Source organism: Cupressus sempervirens, chromosome 6 (assembly GCF_028749045.1).
Source record: "Cupressus sempervirens isolate cs-2001-9-10 chromosome 6, ASM2874904v1, whole genome shotgun sequence".
NCBI classification, from domain to species: Eukaryota; Viridiplantae; Streptophyta; class Pinopsida; order Cupressales; family Cupressaceae; genus Cupressus; species Cupressus sempervirens.
In genome coordinates this window covers 83,546,567-83,565,092 of record NC_143123.1, presented here as the reverse complement: position 1 = coordinate 83,565,092, position 18,526 = coordinate 83,546,567, and positions in this window count along the sequence as shown.

Genomic DNA, 18,526 nt, shown 5'->3' with positions numbered 1-18,526 from the left:
AATGTTTATAGAATTTAGTTGGAAGACCATCGAGGCTAGGTGATTTATCATTTTCTAAAGAGAGTGTTGTGGTTTTTATCTCCTCAAGTGATATAGGCTTGTCAAGTGTCATATCCTTGCTTTTTGATATCTTTTTGGAATAAGCTTAAGACATTTATCAAGATTGGATTTATTTGTCTCATTATATTATGATGTAAATAGATCTTTGTAGAAACTAAAAAAATATTATTTGATACAACTTGGATCATTAGATATATCACTACTAATCTGGATACCCTCAATCATTTCCCTTTTATGCTTGGTTCCTATAATATTAAAGAAATACTTTGTACCTCTGTCACCATCCTCCATCTAATTCATTCTAGCTCTATTTTTTTGACCTTTAATCTTATACTATTGTATACTCCTTATTTGGCATTTGACCCACACTAGTTGCTCCCCAACTGAGGGTCTAAACCCTTAAGTTGTAACTCTTTCTCAGTGTTATTTAGAGTGCTTAGTAATATTTGTTCCTCCTTAGTTATATCAATAACTTTTTCTACTTACCACTAATCTGCTAAATTTTCCTCCATGACTCCACTAATGAAGTCCACATTTTCTTAGGACTCAAACCTTAACTACAAAGTTTACAAAGACTAGTTACCATTATGATGGAATCATCATTCTCTTCATCATTGAACCATTTTTCTTTTTTCTACATCTACTGTCTCTAATACTATCCACACAAACAATAGCATAAATTGGGTGGTGATTTAAAATAGAAGAGGGAGAGACACAAATAGGGGCATGCCAATCTTTTTTTTCAATAGAGAATATGAAATCTTTCACAATAATCCTATCCAATCTATAGTAGACTCTATGATGCCCAACTTGGTTATTGCACCATGTGAACCAAATATCAAAGAAGGAGTCTTTCTTAAGAGTTAAAGGGCCAGTAATCTTGAATTTCCTCTTAAAGTTAGACTAAAAGAATAATCCATTCCATTCCAACAATGAGCATTACCCCCAATCTTATCCTCTTTATTTTCCACCATGTTGAAGTTCCCAACACAAATCCAATGTTCTTTAGGTAGAAAAATATATAGTCATTCTCACAAGGATGCACGGTTCCTATAGTCATTAGGAGCATATATATTACATAACCCAATTGAGATATTATTGTGTTGAAAATAATCCACAACACTCTATTACAAGGGGAGGACCCATTTGAAATAATCTTCTCAGCCCATTGTCGTCCAACTAGAATAACAAGGTCCCCTTTACCTCTAGTATGGTTAGAGTAAACACCAATAGATTGATCCCATATAAATTTCAATATTGTATATGCTTCAAAGGCAACAATATTAATTTCTTGGAGGCATATAATATCTTTTAATTTAAGATTGTTGCACCATTTTATAACCATGTATTTTCTTACTGGCATCTCAAGGCCTCTCACATTCCAACTATGTATGTGAATCATTTGGATTGTTGAGATTTAGAGTTATTATATAATCTAAATAAGCAATCTAGAATGTTGTTTCCTAATTTCCTACTATCATTAGAAAGAGACTATCTCTCAATCATTTTCCTCTTTTTCTTAGAGGTTTTGTTAGTTACCTCACTAAATGGCTCCTCATTCAATATTTATGTTTAGGGGGAAAAGATAGGCACTTTAATAGGGTTGTAGGTCTTTGACATTCAAATATGCATGTGAGAGAAAGAGGGGAATTCCTTATGATTCCACTTATAATCCAAATTAGATTGGCTAGAACCCAAGGGAAGAAGGGCACAATACCAAATTTGAATAATAAAGAGGAATGCAATAGAAGGAAATGTACTTTTTGGCCCTTCTAGGATAATGTGTATGTAAAATTGAACCACTTTCTTAAATAATATAAATATAGATGTTATGTGTATACAATTAGCTCAATTAAGATATAGATCTAGGTTAAAGATATGAAAGAACATCAAATATGAAGGACTTACCTTAAAATATGTAGAGGAAGATGAATTTTAACTCCTAAATTCACAAATTTGAATTTTTTTTGAATATCTAACTCAAGATCTTGAAATGAAATGATAAAATGAACAAAACCCATAAAGCATTCGAAAAAAAAGCAAAAAAGGACTAAGTCAACCTGTTGGAAGGACATCTTATGAAACGGTTGATGTAGTCTGGCAACATTGTAACAAATTTCTCCTTAAACCTCTTGTAGAGTTATTTCCATATCTATGTACAAGTCCTAATATACTATTCCTACACATAGAAAAAGAAGGGTTTTTCTTGTTGGGTTGGATGAGGGCTTGCCTTGGTCAAGACCTAGGTTAAGGAATTAACCATAAATTGAAATACAATTGATAGAGGGAATGTTTGCATGCAGTAGATCTGAATAATGTCAAATGAAATATACAATTACCTTTGAAGATGTAATTGACTTTGATATATGATCAAGTATGTAAGTGTAATATCCTTGACTCAAAGAAACCATAAGGAAATCAAAGAAGCCAAAACTTCATGTATGAAAATGTATGTGATGTGTCATGGATGAATAATATAAGAACTTGAATGGATTGGAATTGTAATGCCTACCTCTAGTTCACTTTTCATGTTTTATTGCCAAATTCTTTTTGGCTAGTTTTATGATTATGTTATATGATTAATGATACTTGTTTAGATTTGATTGGATGATTATTTCATACTCAGTTGATATATATTGATGAGCTACTTAATACTCAGTTATTTCATGTGTTCATGATTATTCTTTCAATGATGATATATGTATGTTCATATAATGATTTCAGTTATTTCATGATGATAGATAGATGGATGATTTCTATGTAGTTCTATAATTACTTACCACATACTTGCATATGTATGGTGTACTTGTATGTTTTACTTTATGTTTAATGTTTCTGATGTGGTTAAGGGAGGGAGTCGTAGTAACTAGCTAGTTAGGATCTACATGATGCACCACTTCCCGCCATTTCCTATTTAGTTTAGATTTATATGTATATGCACATGCTCATTGACTTCCCTGAATTGCCAAGATAAGTGTGCCCTATCATAGTATCTCTATGGTAAAAGAGGGGAGATAATTCTTGAGTCCAAATCTTAACCCTAAGCCAATTGTCCTAGAAAGTAGGACAAGTATTTGAGTTATTTAACTTTCTAAATTCGTCAAGTCATGTGAGTTTGTGATTTTGACCCTTGAGTTTGATTTAGTACTTTGTCTTTTAAATGGGTTTTCTTTCTAGTTATGTGGGTCTGTTGTGATTTTCAATTATAATTAAATCAAATAAAAAATATTATTAAATGATTTAATTTAATAGAAATTTCATAAAGAAAAATATTTTTTTTATTGAATTTAATTAATTGAGAAATTAATTTAATTAAATAATTAAATTTAAAAGATTTAATTAAAGTTCTGATTTTGGCGTAATTGTATTTATTTAATTTAATAATAATTTATTTAGGATTTTAATTTTAAATAATAAACTCTAAATATTATTATTAGTTAAATTAATACATATATTATTAAAGACATCTTGTGATTTAATAAAAGAGAGAAAAATTTTTTTTAATAAAGTTTATTTTAATTAAAATGCAAAAGTTTGTAAGTCAAAATATGAGCTCTGTGTAATCGAATAAGAATGGCAAAAAAAAGTAGCATTAGCAAAAAAAGCAGTAAATGCGATAAAAGTCAGGAACAATGTTTATTCGAACAATCTCAAGCACATTAACCAAACAAAAGATCATTGCCCTATTAGGGCAAAACCCTTCATACATAACTCTCTGAATCACCATCATTCCAAGTGAAATGGCTAGTAGGAGCACCCTTACCTTCCAATCAGCAACAAATTTGATGTCTTATTAGCTGTAATGAAAGAAGGTAAAAATAAAAAGAGGGCGGCATTCAATACTGTAGTCAAACTTCAAGAAGCTAGGCATAAATAAATTCTCAAAATGCAAGGAAAATATAATATAACCAATGAAGAAGATGATGGGTGGCAACAAGTGACTAAAAGGAAAACCAGGAGGGGATTAGCACTCCAAAAGAAGATAGAAACAACCTCAAATCACTTATTAGAAGATGCAATAGTCAAAAGACAAGAGGCATTCTTTAGCAAAACACTATATGCAAAGAAAGCATCAAGGCTTGAGGAACAGATAGCACCCAAGATGAAGCCTAAGGATGATAGTGATTTAAGGTTGCAAAGACCTAAAAAAAAATTAGAAGTATTTTTCTGACCCTAGGGATCCCACAATCTTATCTCTAAAACCAAAAGTTTATATTCCACCTCATAAAAGAACAGATGGAAGTAAGGGAGAAGTTAAAAGCACAATGCTTCCTATAGGAACCCTATCTAATCATAAACTTTATTTTGATATACTAATCATAAGTGATAGACATATAGAAGAAAAATAGATGGAATATTCAGAGTTAGGCGTATATGTACATTGGAGTAGACCAAGTAAGCTTTGCCCAGATCTGGTAAGAAGATTATAAAAGATATGTAAGGAGCAAGTAAGTATCAATACGTTTTCCAATTATTCATTGTATAAATAGGGAAATTAGGAATAAATTAGTTTCAATTTCAAATTTCTTTTATAAAGGATAACCTGTTAAATTTCTAGCATGGGAACCAAATTGGAGTGATGAAAATAGTAGGATATATCAAACACCCAACTGGTTTGAATGCAAAAACTTTCCACCTAAACTTAAACATCTCCAAACCCTAATCAAAATAGGTAAATCTTTAGGGAATTCAATAGGAATTGATTCAGAAGTGAACCAATCCAGCAATATTAATTTTTTAATAGAAATAGAGCTAGGCCATAAGTAAATCAAAACAAAAAGAATTAATAACAAACAAATCCATTTATAAACTAGATTTCTCAAAATTGGAGGAGAAATCAAAGGAATCATCAAAACTAATTTGAAAATAGAATACAAAATATCGAATTTAAAAGAGGCACTCAATAGTATCAGTAACAATTAAAGGAAGGAAAGAAAAAAGGTAACAATAGATCAAAAAGAAGAAATGGAAAAGAAAAGTAAAGATAAGAGAGAATAGAAAGGGAAAGCATCAGTAGGAAAAATTATGAGTCAAAGAAACCAAATAGAAGAAAGAACATCAGTGGTTCATAGAATTGATCAAAGAGAACTAGTAACAGTGGAGAAAATATGAAAGAAAGTAGAGAATAACAATGAGAGCCAACTAAAATTTATAAAACTCAGAGAATGCAAGGCATGTCAAAGGGAGAATAAAGCATTGGAAGAAATTGAGTTGAGCTTACATGATCTAAACATAATGCCCCATGATATTCTATCATTACAAAATGATATTGAAGATCAAATAACAATAGGAGAATAAAATCATAAGGATCATGGGAATATGGAAAAACAAGGTTAAAAGGAAGTAAAAAGGAAGGAATCAGTCTGTATAGAATCAAAGGAGAGAAAAACAAGGGACAATATCAGTAAAGGAGCAATAGCATAAATCAGAATAGAAGAAGACCAAAACTAGGAGATAGTTAATAATAAGGACCCAATTGTAGAAGGAGAGACCTCACAAAATCAAAGCACAATAGCAACAAATCAATTTCATACAAATGATCAAAATAGCATGACATAAATATGGAATCAAGACAACATAGAAATAGAGAAGATTAGGGATAATCAAGAACACAAAAACTCAATCCCACTAGCTTCATCAGCTTAATGGAGCAACATAACAATCCGAGAGAAAAAAAGAAAAGAAAAAGAGTTACAATTTTTGGCAAACACTGGTGAATGTAAAGGATATCTTTGGAAAAGAAGAAAGCAAAGAACAAAATGGAATAGAAGGATCTTTAATTCCAATAGAAGTAGAAGCATATATAGAAGCATTAGAACCTGAGGATATATTGACATATAAGGATTAGAGGACATATACAAAACATAATGGGAACAGTCAAATATGGGAAGAGTTTTGGGTTCTAGATGACATACATAAAGTAAAGGAGGTAGAGGAGGTTAGCAAATTAAAGCAACAAGTCAAAGAGCACAAAGGGGAAAATAGAGAAGACAAGGAATTAGAAAATCAAATATTTCAAGAGTTAATAGAAGAGGGAGAATATAAGGAAGATGAAATAAACCCAAGCAATGATCAGCACGTAATGAACAATCTAGGAATCTCAATAAATTGAGAGGGTTTTAGAACCCCAAATATGTGAGAAACAAAAAATGAAGAGACGTAGAAAATCATTAAAAGAACTAAGAGAGGTACATTGGCAAGAAAAGGAGCAAAAAAGATATTTGAAGTCCTAAATGCAGAGAAAGGGAAGAGCCTTCCTAATGGTCAATGAGGATTACAACTTGGAATGCTAAGATCCTAAAAGCTTCTAGCAAGCAACACTTGTTAAAGCGTAATCTCATTTTATTTGAATCAGATATACTACTAATACAAGAAACCAAATTGAATAAAGAAGAAGGAAATAAATTAGGGAAGAAATTAGGTAGATGGAAAATAGAAATCAAATAATCTAATGGGGCTTCAGGAGGATTGGGAGTCATTTGGAATCCAAGGAAAGTATATATTAAAACTATAGAATCCAACAACAATTGGGTGAGGAGCAGTGTCTTCAACTATAGACATAATCTCCAATTAATTTTAATCAATATATATGGACCAACATAGACAATAGATAAGAAAAATTTATGGGATGAAATCAGTAGATTTATGGAGAAATACCCTATTGAAAATATTTTCATTGGAGGAGATTTTAATTCAATTCTGAACCTAGATGAAAAATATGGAGGAACTCAAGTTATTACAAGGGAAACTATGGATTTTGGAAAATGGGTATGGGATAATAAGTTACTAGAAATCCCAACCAACAATGGAATATTCAGTTGGAACAATAGAAGGAAAGACTTCAATTACATAGTAGAAAAAATGGATAGGTTTTTCTTTAAAGGATATTTAACAAAGATGGATCCAACAATTCTTGCAACTATTCAACCAATAGTGGGTTCTGATCATTATCTTGTTAGAATAGAATTAATAGAGCCTAAAAAACCATCCAGGAATCCTTTTAAATGTGAAAAAATGTGGTTCCTAGATAATAACTTCATGGAATGCATCAAAAAATGGTGGCAAGAAGGTAAATTTAAAGGATTAAAAATGTATTGTTTTGTTTCAAAACTAAACATGATCAAAGAGAAAATATTAAAATAAAACAAAACTCAATTCAATAACATATTCAAAGAAAAACTTGAAACTGAAGAATAACTTTAAAACTTAAACGTAGAGGTTATTAAGAATGGTATGGACAATGGAAAATTCTTTAAAGAAAAAGAATTGTTAGTTAAACAGGAAGAAATATTAGAAAAAGAGGAGATAATTTGGAGGCAGAAATCAAGAGAAAAATGGTTAGCAGAAGGAGATAGAAACACTCAATGTTTTCATAACAACACTATCCATAATAGAACAATTAACACAATAACTAAAAGTTAAAGATACAAATGGAAATATGGAAGATAACCCCTCTAAAATAGTAGAAATATTTGTAAATTATTATAAAAATATTCTTAATAACTTTGGTTTCTCTAATCAATTTTCTCAAGAAAATGTGCTAAGGGTAATTCCTAAAGTGGTCACAGAAGTAGATAACGTGGAACTTAATAAACCTTTCTCCTTAGAGGAAATTATGTTGACTCTTTTTAATCTCAACTTAGACAAATCACTTGGTCTGGATGGGTTCTAGTCTTTTTTCTTCCAAAAATGTTCCCAGGAAATCTTACGGGAATAACTTTGGAAGGAAATTGAGGCATCCAAAAATGGAGGATCAATATTAACTGAAATTAATCACACTTTTCTCACCTTAATCCCCAAAAAAATTGTCTTGGAGTCACCAAGTGACTTTAGAACTATTGTTTTATGTAACACCATATACAAAACGTACTCAAAAGCATTAGTAAATTGAACTAAAAATATTCTACCCAAAATCACCTTAGAAGAACAAACTAGCTTTGTGTCGGGAAGATCCATTCTAGACGGGATATCAATAATTTAGGAAACCATTCATTCAACAGTCTGCAATAAGGAAGCATGTATGTTTATGAAACTAGATATTCAAAAAGCATATGATGTAGCAGACTAGATATTCTTGTGTAAGACTTTAGAATCTTTTGGGTTCTCATGTCAATGGATCAATGTAATATTTAATTGCATCTTAACACCAAAGATCTCTCTTCTAATCAATGGAACCCTAAAATAATATTTTAGTATATCAAGAGGTATTTGTCAAGGTGATCTAATTTTTCCTTTCTTATTTATAATCATGTCTGAAGCCTTTAGGAGATCAATAAAAAAGTTGCAAGAAAGTGGCAAAATTAGAGGAATCACGGTGATGGATAATATTCCTAACATTACTCATCAACAATTTGTTGATGACACTATACTCCAAGGAGTTAGCACTAAGGAAGAAGCACAATCTTTTAAACAAATCATTCTAGACTACATAGAAGCCTCAGGATAGAAAGTAAATGCAGAAAAATTGGAAATTTTTTTTCTTAATACTACAATAGAAATGGAAGATTATATATGTAACCAGATGGGATATAAGAAAGGCACTTTCCCATGTAAGTATCTTGGGATCCATTTAGAAGAAGGAACAAGGAAGAACAAAGGATGGGAAAATATTTTAGACATAATTGATCAATAAATAGAAACATGGAAAGGGAAGTGGTTAACAAAAGTGGGTAGGGCAATTAGAATTAAATCCATACTCTCAGCACTTCCTACTTACTAATTGTCATGCCTCCCTTTACCTATGCATGTTAACAAAAAATTGGAATGTTAACAAAAAATTGGAAGGTAAGCTCAGAAATTTCTTTTGGAGTGGAATAGAAGAAAAAAAGAAATCAACATTAATAAAGTGGGAGAGAATATGTCAACCTAAGGATCAAGGGGGTCTAGGTGTTCATATTTTTAACTAGGAAAATTAGGCACTAGGAGAAAAGCTAGTATGGTGAATGTACCTAGAAAGGGAAATCAAAGGAGCTAATATCCTATATAACAAATACTTAAATGCAGATGACCCAACATCATTATTTAGAATTAGGAACCCACTCTCAAGATCCAAAGCATTTAACTTCATGGTAAGATGTTAATCAATCATTGGCAAATATGCCACTTGGAACTTAGGAAGAGGAGATGAAGTTCTTTTCTGGGAAGATTCCTGGGATGGATAGCCCTCCTCTAACTGATTCTAACATTCCTGATAATGTCAAGAATGTGCTTATTAATTTATGGGGATCAAAGGTTTTGGATTTCAAATGCATCAAAAAGGAAAATGGGGAAGATATTTGGGCATGGAAAACTTTGGAGGACGTAGATATTACACGTGTAGATAAAGAGAATTTTGAAAACATTCTCAAGGAGTGATAGGTGAATCATAAAGATAGGAAAGACAAATTTATATGTGGAGCTTCCAAATATAGATCTTACAAAGTCAAGTGAGAATATAATTATATATTAACTCTCAAAAATGGGAAAAAATTATCCTTCCTCTCAAGTTATGCTAGGATCCAACATGCCTACCTAAGGCAGGAATCTTCTAATGGGCAGCAATACAAAAAAGAATACTAATAGTGGACAGATTCATAAAGATGGGATTTGAAGACCTATCAAGATTTTTCCTTTGTAAGGAAATCTCTGAGATAGCAAAGCACCTCCTTTATAATTGTCCCTTCACTCAAGAAAGTTGGCACTGACTTCGTCAAAAAAAAATTTGGACTTCTCCTCTTCCTAAGGATCTCAATAGTCATCTCTTAGGTTGGCAAATAGAAAACAACTCTAGCATATATGGTAAATTGTGGAATATATCCCCAGCTATTCTTATGTGTGAAATATGGAAAGAAAAGAATGGGTGCATCTTTAGCAACATAGAACTAAGTGTGAACTCTCTTCTAAACAAGGTTGAAGCTGGTATTACTAAATTGATGAACAACCAGTTAAGGAAATCTGTTAAAATTGAAGCGACATTCTCAAAATGGGATGGGAGTATGAAAAAGAAGTGGGTGTTCCTGATCAACCCACCATTAGTCTATGAGAAAAAAGACCAAAATGTAAGGAAAGAATGCAAATGGGAAGTTCCACTAAAAGGTTGGATGAAACTAAACTTTGACAAAGCATCAAGAGGTAATCTAAGGAAACTAGGAATAAGTTGTATTATAAGGTAAAAAATTGGAGAGCGGATCATTAAAAGAGCCAAACGTTTGGGTATCTCTTCAAACAATAGAGTGGAATTAGAAGCACTTAGAGGATAATATGATTAATTATAGGAGACTCCCAAATAATTATTAATGCCATAAGAAAATGTCAAACTCCAAATTGGGTGATGAACTCAAAACTTGAAAATGTTGTTAGTTTAATTGACCAGTTCGAAGAAACTAGGTTTCAACACATATATCAAGAAGGCAATACTAAAGAAAATATTTTAGCAAATAGAGGATTTGAAGGTGAGGATTTTATCCTTCAATAATTAGCATAAGACCTCAATGTCTAGGAGTAGGTGAATCTTCAAGACCCTGACAAATATTTGCAATAAAAATTAGGGGAGACAGATTTGTGATACCAAAACTGGGGTATTCTTCATCATGGCATAGTAAGGACGTTCCCAAATGAACTTAAATCAATCAAGACACTCAATTATCGAACATTAGTAGATCACATGTTATCAAGATCATTAACATTTTATAAGTAAATAGAGTGGGAGATTATAAAAGAATAATTTAAAAAATTAAATGAACACAAATCATTAAAGACTTAACAAACTTAAAACAAACATGAATAACAATAAAAACAATAAAATTAGTAGGTAGATCTGAAAATTAAGACACTAATCCCAGAATGGAAACTATCAAATACTTTCTTTTTTAATTTAGTAGAAGATATCTGGAATATAATTGGTTAGGAATTAAGCTAGATAGCATATATTATAATTTAGCAAGAAGTTTAGAACTAATTTAAGGATAAATTATAAATGCTAGTCAATTCAACCTCTTATTTATTTACGAAATTAAGAAAACATATCAAATTTTAATGTAATTTTAATCAAGTTTATAAATAGTCTTATATTAATATATATATCAATTTTTACTAACAAACAATACTAACATTAAAAAACAATTTTGAATTGGTTTTGTCAATGCAGAGCACCATTATAATAGACCATCAACAAGGCACAAATTATAATAGAGTTTAAAGATTAAAGAGGATGATCTTGGTTGTGATCAGAGACACCGACAGACTTCTTAAATATGTTCACAAAATGAAAAGGAAGAATTAGCTTCCAAAATATCAATGTATCGGAAAATTAGTTATTAAAATATAGATAAAGGAGTAAGCTAGTAGAGAATAGTTGTAATTTGATAAAACTAGGGAATGCCCCTTTTATATATATACTATGTAAAGAACTAAGGTCCCAAACAAGATTGGAGGTTTTCTTCTTCATTCTTTCCTACCAATATCCCTTTAAACGGAGACATTTGTAACGTTATTTTTATTAATATAGTATATAAGGGTTCAACCGTTTAACGATAATTAAAAAAAAGAATCAAAATTTTGCACATGAAATTAAAAAAATAAAATAATAAAGAAAAAGGGTTCACATGATTTCAAAACCGAAACCCTAAAGCAAGAAGACTCTTTATTAAGAAATCAGAACTCATTTCTCCACACACAGGTTTGGAGGAGCAAGTTTTTGAGAGAGAGGGTTTTTGAAAGGATGAGAATTTGTTGTGAACTCTAAGCATCTGATCGGTTAGCATCAGATCAAGGTAGGATCTTGAGGAATTTTGCACAGTAATTTCTTCTTTGAAATCTCTTTGTATTCTCTGTGCTTGAATGGATCTGTTTTCTGAATTTAATTCAAGTTGAAACCATTGTGTTAAAATTTACTATTCTTTGAAAACATTTGAGATTGGAAAGCCTTGTTTGATAAATTTGGTAATTTGTAATTGGATTGATTGGATTTGAGTAGGGTTTGGAAAAGAAATCAAAACTTTATATACAAAATTCGATCGATTGTTTGTTTCCTACCAAATCTATATATATATTCTGAATTTAATTCAGGTTGAAACCACTATGTTAAAATTTACTATTCTTTGAAAACATTTGAGATTGGAAACCCTTGTTTGATAAATTTGGTAATTCGTAATTGGATTGATTGGATTCGAGTAGGGTTTGGAAAAGAAATCAAAACTTTATATACAAAATTCGATCGATTGTTTGTTTCCTACCAAATCTATTATTAAATGATATCTATATATATAATATTTATTAATTCAAATTAATAATTTACAACAACATTTCTCTGTTCAAGCGGGTACTACTAGGAAAGAACAGAGAAGAAAACCTCCAGTCTAGCCCAGGACTAACATCTTTATTATTACATCATAAAAGGGGCATACCTTAGTCAAATAACAACATATTTTATGTTTATAGCAGATAAGATTACAAATAGATCAATACAATCATCAGGAGTACTTGAAAATAGTTGTGACCGATTATAGAAGAACCAGTCTTGCCATTGTTCTTAACACTTCTCCCTTTTCGAAGCATATCACTCATCCCTCCTTCTTGACTTCACAATTAGCATGGTTAATGAAAAAACTACAAACATCTTTATAATATAATGGTAACCCTTGAAAATACTCGAATGTTTCTAATAATTCCTACATAAATTAAAATAAGTCCTTCATCATGATAAATATATTCATATCTGCACTAGCTCCTTTAATGTTATTAATGTTGGATATCTTCCTAGCATTTGAGTCTGATACAAAACTTTGGTTTATTAGATGAGAAACCTCACCAATACCTATAAAGGGGACCCAAAATTTTAATAAATAGGGTTAGTTTCAAATCTACCAAATAAAACAGAGAGCACCATTGTTAAACCCGAACATATTTACATAAACAGAGCAAAATACTACTTAACATTAGTCATCACCTTTGAACTCATGACCTCAAACCAAAATGCTTACCCTCTGTCAATGGATTGACAAAGTATCTTAATCCTAACCCATCTTGCCTCACTAAAAAGCATTGAAAATAGAGAGCCAACTTCTGATGCGAATGCCATGATCTTTAGATATTAAATTTAGAAGTGAAATCTAATAATCTAAGCATTAGGGATCCTACAGTCCAGTCTACATTTCTAGAACTATACTCTATATCTATATTAGGAAACCAATAGAATATAAATATGAAAAATGTTCACATCCAATGAGATGAATTAAAACTATGATTAAAACCAACAACATCTTTAAACAAGTCTCAATCAGACTGATCAGAATTAAAGACATAAATTGAATAAATTATTGCATATCACCAAACAACCGCTCTGAACTCAGTACCTCCACCTCAGATGCTTAACAATCTGACACTGGGGAGATAATGAATCAGAGAACCAAAAATTAGAATATATATATATACCAAAATAATATTATATTGTTATGGTAATAATATTTTTCAGGGAAAAACAAGAAATTTGTTTTGGATGGATCTAGGCTTTTAATGTTTATTAAAAAGAAGAAAAAAAAATTAAAAATATTATTGGTTGAGCAGAGGCCACCACCCCACCCCCCTTCTCCTTTCTCCTCATCACATATGGCTATGATGGTAGCCAAAGTTGTCGTGTAGTCCTTGAGTGTTGCGACAGTCTAGCCATGCACAAGCCTAGGGTCACGCGATGACCACCCCATTTTGAGGTTTTTTTTAATATATGTTATAAGTTTTTTTAAAACTTTATTTTTATTAATTATAATAGTAATTATTTAATGTATTAATTATTATTTAATATTATTATTATTAAATTAATAATTATTATTATATTATTAATTTAGTAATTATTGTTAATAGTAAATTAATAAATATTATTTATTGATATTTTAATAATTATTTTTATCAATAATTTAATAATCATTTTAGATTTAATAATATAAAATTTTAGAGACTTAGTTAAATAGTGTTGTTTAAAAGAAAATATACAAGTATTAAGATTTTTTTTTATATAGGTAATCGGCTGAAGCCTAGATTATTTATCATTCATTTTTATTATTGTTGTTAGATTTATTATTATTATGTGTTAATCTCGAGGAGATTTGAACCCAAGATCTCCTCGATGAGAGGCTCGTAATTTACCAATGCATTGTAGGTTCTTGCCTAACACATGTATTAAAGTTATAATTGTAATTTATGATTTATAAATTTAGAAATTTTAATAAAACTATATTTTTTTAGAGAATTTCCTAGACATGTTATATGATTTGAATTTGGTTATATGGTTTAGTTTTTTTATACAAATAATTTTATACTAGAGAATTTTTAATTCATTTGAAAATTTGAAAACCTTAGTAATTATAACACTTTGAAAGGACGAAAACTAGAACCCTGTTTGTAAATCAAACCTTTGTGCTTTCAAAACTGAATGATCTATGAAACTACTTTTTGATGTGATGCATGGTTTACTGGTGTGGGTTCGGGTTTGACTTAGTACGTTGACTAGTTAGGATGTTTACTAGAGGCTTGGGGGTTTTGTTTTGTGATGATGTTATGGTTACTATATGGTCATAATCTTTTATATTTGGCCATTGTGATGTAGTCACATATTTCTATGATGAGTTTTGATCAGTTGCTTGTTAGTGTTTTCTAGTTACTTGTGTAGAACTGAGGTGAATGGTGTGGTTATCCTAGTGTAACATTTGAGTTTCAATCAGTTATCTTTGGATGCTTTCCAGTTTCTTGTACAGAACTAAGGTGATTATTGTGGCTTTCTTGGTTGTAACCTTTGAGTTTTTTATCAATTCTCTTTTGGTGCTTTCCAATTGCTTGCATAGGACTAAGGTGAATATTCTGATTTATCTTTAGGTGCTTTCTAGTTGCTTGTAAAGGACTAAGGTGAAAATTGTGATTTTATGAGTTATTCTTTTTATGAGCTTAGGGTAGGTAATCTATGTGTACGTTGGGAAGTAGCTTGCAATGGAGTCTGGAGCCCTAAAGAGGCTGCTTGGGAAACCCATTGTAGGTTGTTTTAATAAGTGATAACATTTCATTAAATGGGTTTGAAATGAATTAATAAGAGTCAGTGTTTTTTCTCACTTATGCCTCAAGTGCTAGTATAGGCTAGGATGGGAGTAGAGAGGATGCTTGGTTGTGACCTTGCCTCATTGGTATGCCTTGTCTGGACAAAAGGATATTGATGTCGAATAGAGACACCAGGGGGTCAGAGTCTAGTGAGTAACCTTAGAGTTGGATCATGCGATGACACTTGGCCACTTGCATAGTAGATTTCCTATGCGTCCTTATTGCCTCTGGGATTAGATGTTACTTACATGTCTTGGTACCTTAGAGATATATTGCTATCAGGTTTTCCTTGACCTAGATGTGTGTTATGACTTGTGGATTGATATTTGTATGGGACTTGAGATTATCTCCTTAGCACAGTGGAAGCGAGCCATTTAGGTTCCACAAGGTTGGGTGGTAGTGTTTCTTATACCATCAAGAGCCGACAGTTGGATGTCATTACTGGATGTACTTGTGTAGTTGTTCCTTTCTTTCTGATCTTGCGTTTATGTTGGATGGTTATATTCTATTGTATTGTATTTTATTATTAGAGATCTTATGAGATGATGTATTTATTCAAGATGTTTATTCTTGGATATTTTGATACCATGTGATTTGTAAAAGGGGTTGATTATGCATTCTGGTTATGCCAAGTGGAATTTTATTTAATTGTATATTATTTCATTGGATTCATACCTGTGGTTATTCCATGATGTGTATTTTCATTATGTGTTAGATTTAATATTAATAATCTTATAGATGTGATTCAATGTCATGGAACCCTTAAGAGATGTAATATGTTTTAGATGGTTGTATGTAAGTGATTTATTGCTTCTGCTATGTTATCTCTTGTTTATTATCTTTAAAAAAATTTTTTTGGCAAACTTAGTGAAACTTTAGGTTAATTTCTTTTGGGTTCCCTAGTGGGGCGTTACAGGAATAATATATCTTCTACCTAGAGCCAAACTCCACTACCACATTGGAGGAAGAATCTCAATGCAAGAAGCAGATGCTTAGACTTAAATGCTTGAAGAAGATTGCATCAATTACTTGCTTATTTTTCGATGTCTTGAGAATGCATGATATTGAGAACATGTGATATGAAAATGAAGCCCCCGAGCTTCCTTTTATACTAGTTTTCATGCAAGAAAATAACTCAAGACGACGAAGGAGTAAAATTAATTAATTGGCAAACTCAAGGGCTTTTGGGCCCTGAACCCAAAAACCACCAGGAACTACTAGGGGAGGGGATAGGGAGGCCTCATAAAGGTCCAAAAGGAGGTGTAGATGAAATTTAAAGATAATAGACTGATCAGGTGATATGGTCAAAAGGATAGCAACACAACACCTAGAAGACTATATCAAAAAGTAAGACATGACAAATAAGCCTAAAATAAAAGGGAAGAGGAGAAAACGAGACTAAAACCACACTATGGAGGGCTAAAAGTTCTCAAAATGAAATGCATCCATTTTAAGAGAGTATAATTTCTTATGTATTACTGGTGTTCTTTTGAACCATAATTAACTTTGGGGTCTCAGCTAGTTCCTTATCTCTATTTAGGGGTCCATTGGAGGTCATCCTAATATTCTCAACTCTTTCTTTAATGGTATTAAGAGAAATTTTCTGTACAATTAGTTTGGGGGGGAGTTAATATTTTTCATTAACCTCTTTAATTCTAGTATACGGTTGACAATCAGTTAGTGTATTGGTGATACCATTACCTAAGGCTGGCATCACTTCAAATTCATCTTCAAATAGAAGATTATTTAGGCTAACCTAACTATCAATAGTTTCCTTTATTGTATCATTTTTAGCCATGCATTCATTGGGATCCTTATGGGTATCCTTGATATTACCCACTTCAACAACCCTAGAAGAATTATCTACATTAACTTCATTTAATTTCTATGTTTGATCAATACTAAGGTCAAATATACATATATTCAAGTTATTTTTTATAAAGACAATTTGTCATTCAAGTACATGGGTTTAAAGAGCCAAATTTTAGAGTTTTAAAGAGTTTTCAACAAAGTTAAGAATTTTCTATAAGTTGCATGTAAGTTCTTAAATTCCACTTCTTATACATTTTGGAGATCTAAAAAAATGAATAACACATTAGTTTTATAGATTTCATTCGCACTTCCCATCTCCACTTTGTATTTTGAAGCTTTTAATTCCTTGTGATATTACAACATGAGCTTTCATTATTGTTACAAAATCATACCACTAAGTTATTGTTTCCAATTACTTTAAAATTTAAGTTTTTTTTTCAAAGCCTTGTGTTCCCCATATAAATTTTTTCATTTCTTACATAAAATAAATTTTCAAGTTTATATAAAATCTTTCTAACACTAGGTTTTTCCAAATACAATTTCTAACATCTCAAAGTTGTCTATTAATATGAAAAAGTTGGTGCCTATCTAAACTTAGTTTGACTCCATCAATATGCAACCCAAATAGTTCTTCTTGATCCATGAATTACAAGCATCAATTTTTCTTGATCATATTTCCACTTATAGATGGCTCTCAAGCTTTTAGAATTTAAAATTAATTTGTATCCAAGCTAAACTATTTATAATTCTTTTACCTACTTGTAGACACTTAAAATTGTCCTAAACACTATATTAATTTATTAATATTTTCCTTGACACTATAATTGATTATTTATTAATTAACTATATTTCTCATATTCTTCTACTTATTTAATTAAATAGGTTCACTTCCCTAATATATTTAAATTTAATTTGAATACTTCCCCCTAATGTGTGAAATTTATTTAAGGCATAGTGCTCTATAAATCCCCTTTTAAATAAATTCTAATTTATTTAATTTCCCTCCACTTTATTAAATTCTATAATCCTATAATTAAATTAAATCCTATTTGATTTAATCCTAATCCCACCTAAAGCCTAGCCTACCACCCATCACTCTCATCCTTCTAAGCCTACCCACTAGTTAATCCCACTTTATTATCCTAAATACCCTCTTAACCACCTTTTAGCCCCTAAGTGGTTGCTCACACATGTGTGAGCAACTCAAAGCCCAAGGAGACCCCTTTCATTAATTCCTCCAAGAAGTGTCTTACACCCTTGTCCCCCCATTCCTTTCCCAAAGATTGCTCATGTTGACTTGGTGGTCAACACCTCCTTCGAGGTTTGCGACATGGCTTAACTGCCTCTCATGGATCTGGGTAAGTCAGGTGTTTGTGAGGTTCATTGATAGCTCGAGCTTTTGGTGCAATGACAAACATACCAAAAATTGGTAGTAGAGCCTTGGATCATGAGTTTGAATCTCGAGAGGTCTCCTTCATTCCGTCGATGTAGAACCCTCAGTTGGTGCTAAGGGGGAGAATGTTGACTTGGTGGTCAGCACCTCCTTCAGGATTTGTAACATGGCTTAATCGCTCTCGTGCATTTGGGTAAGTCT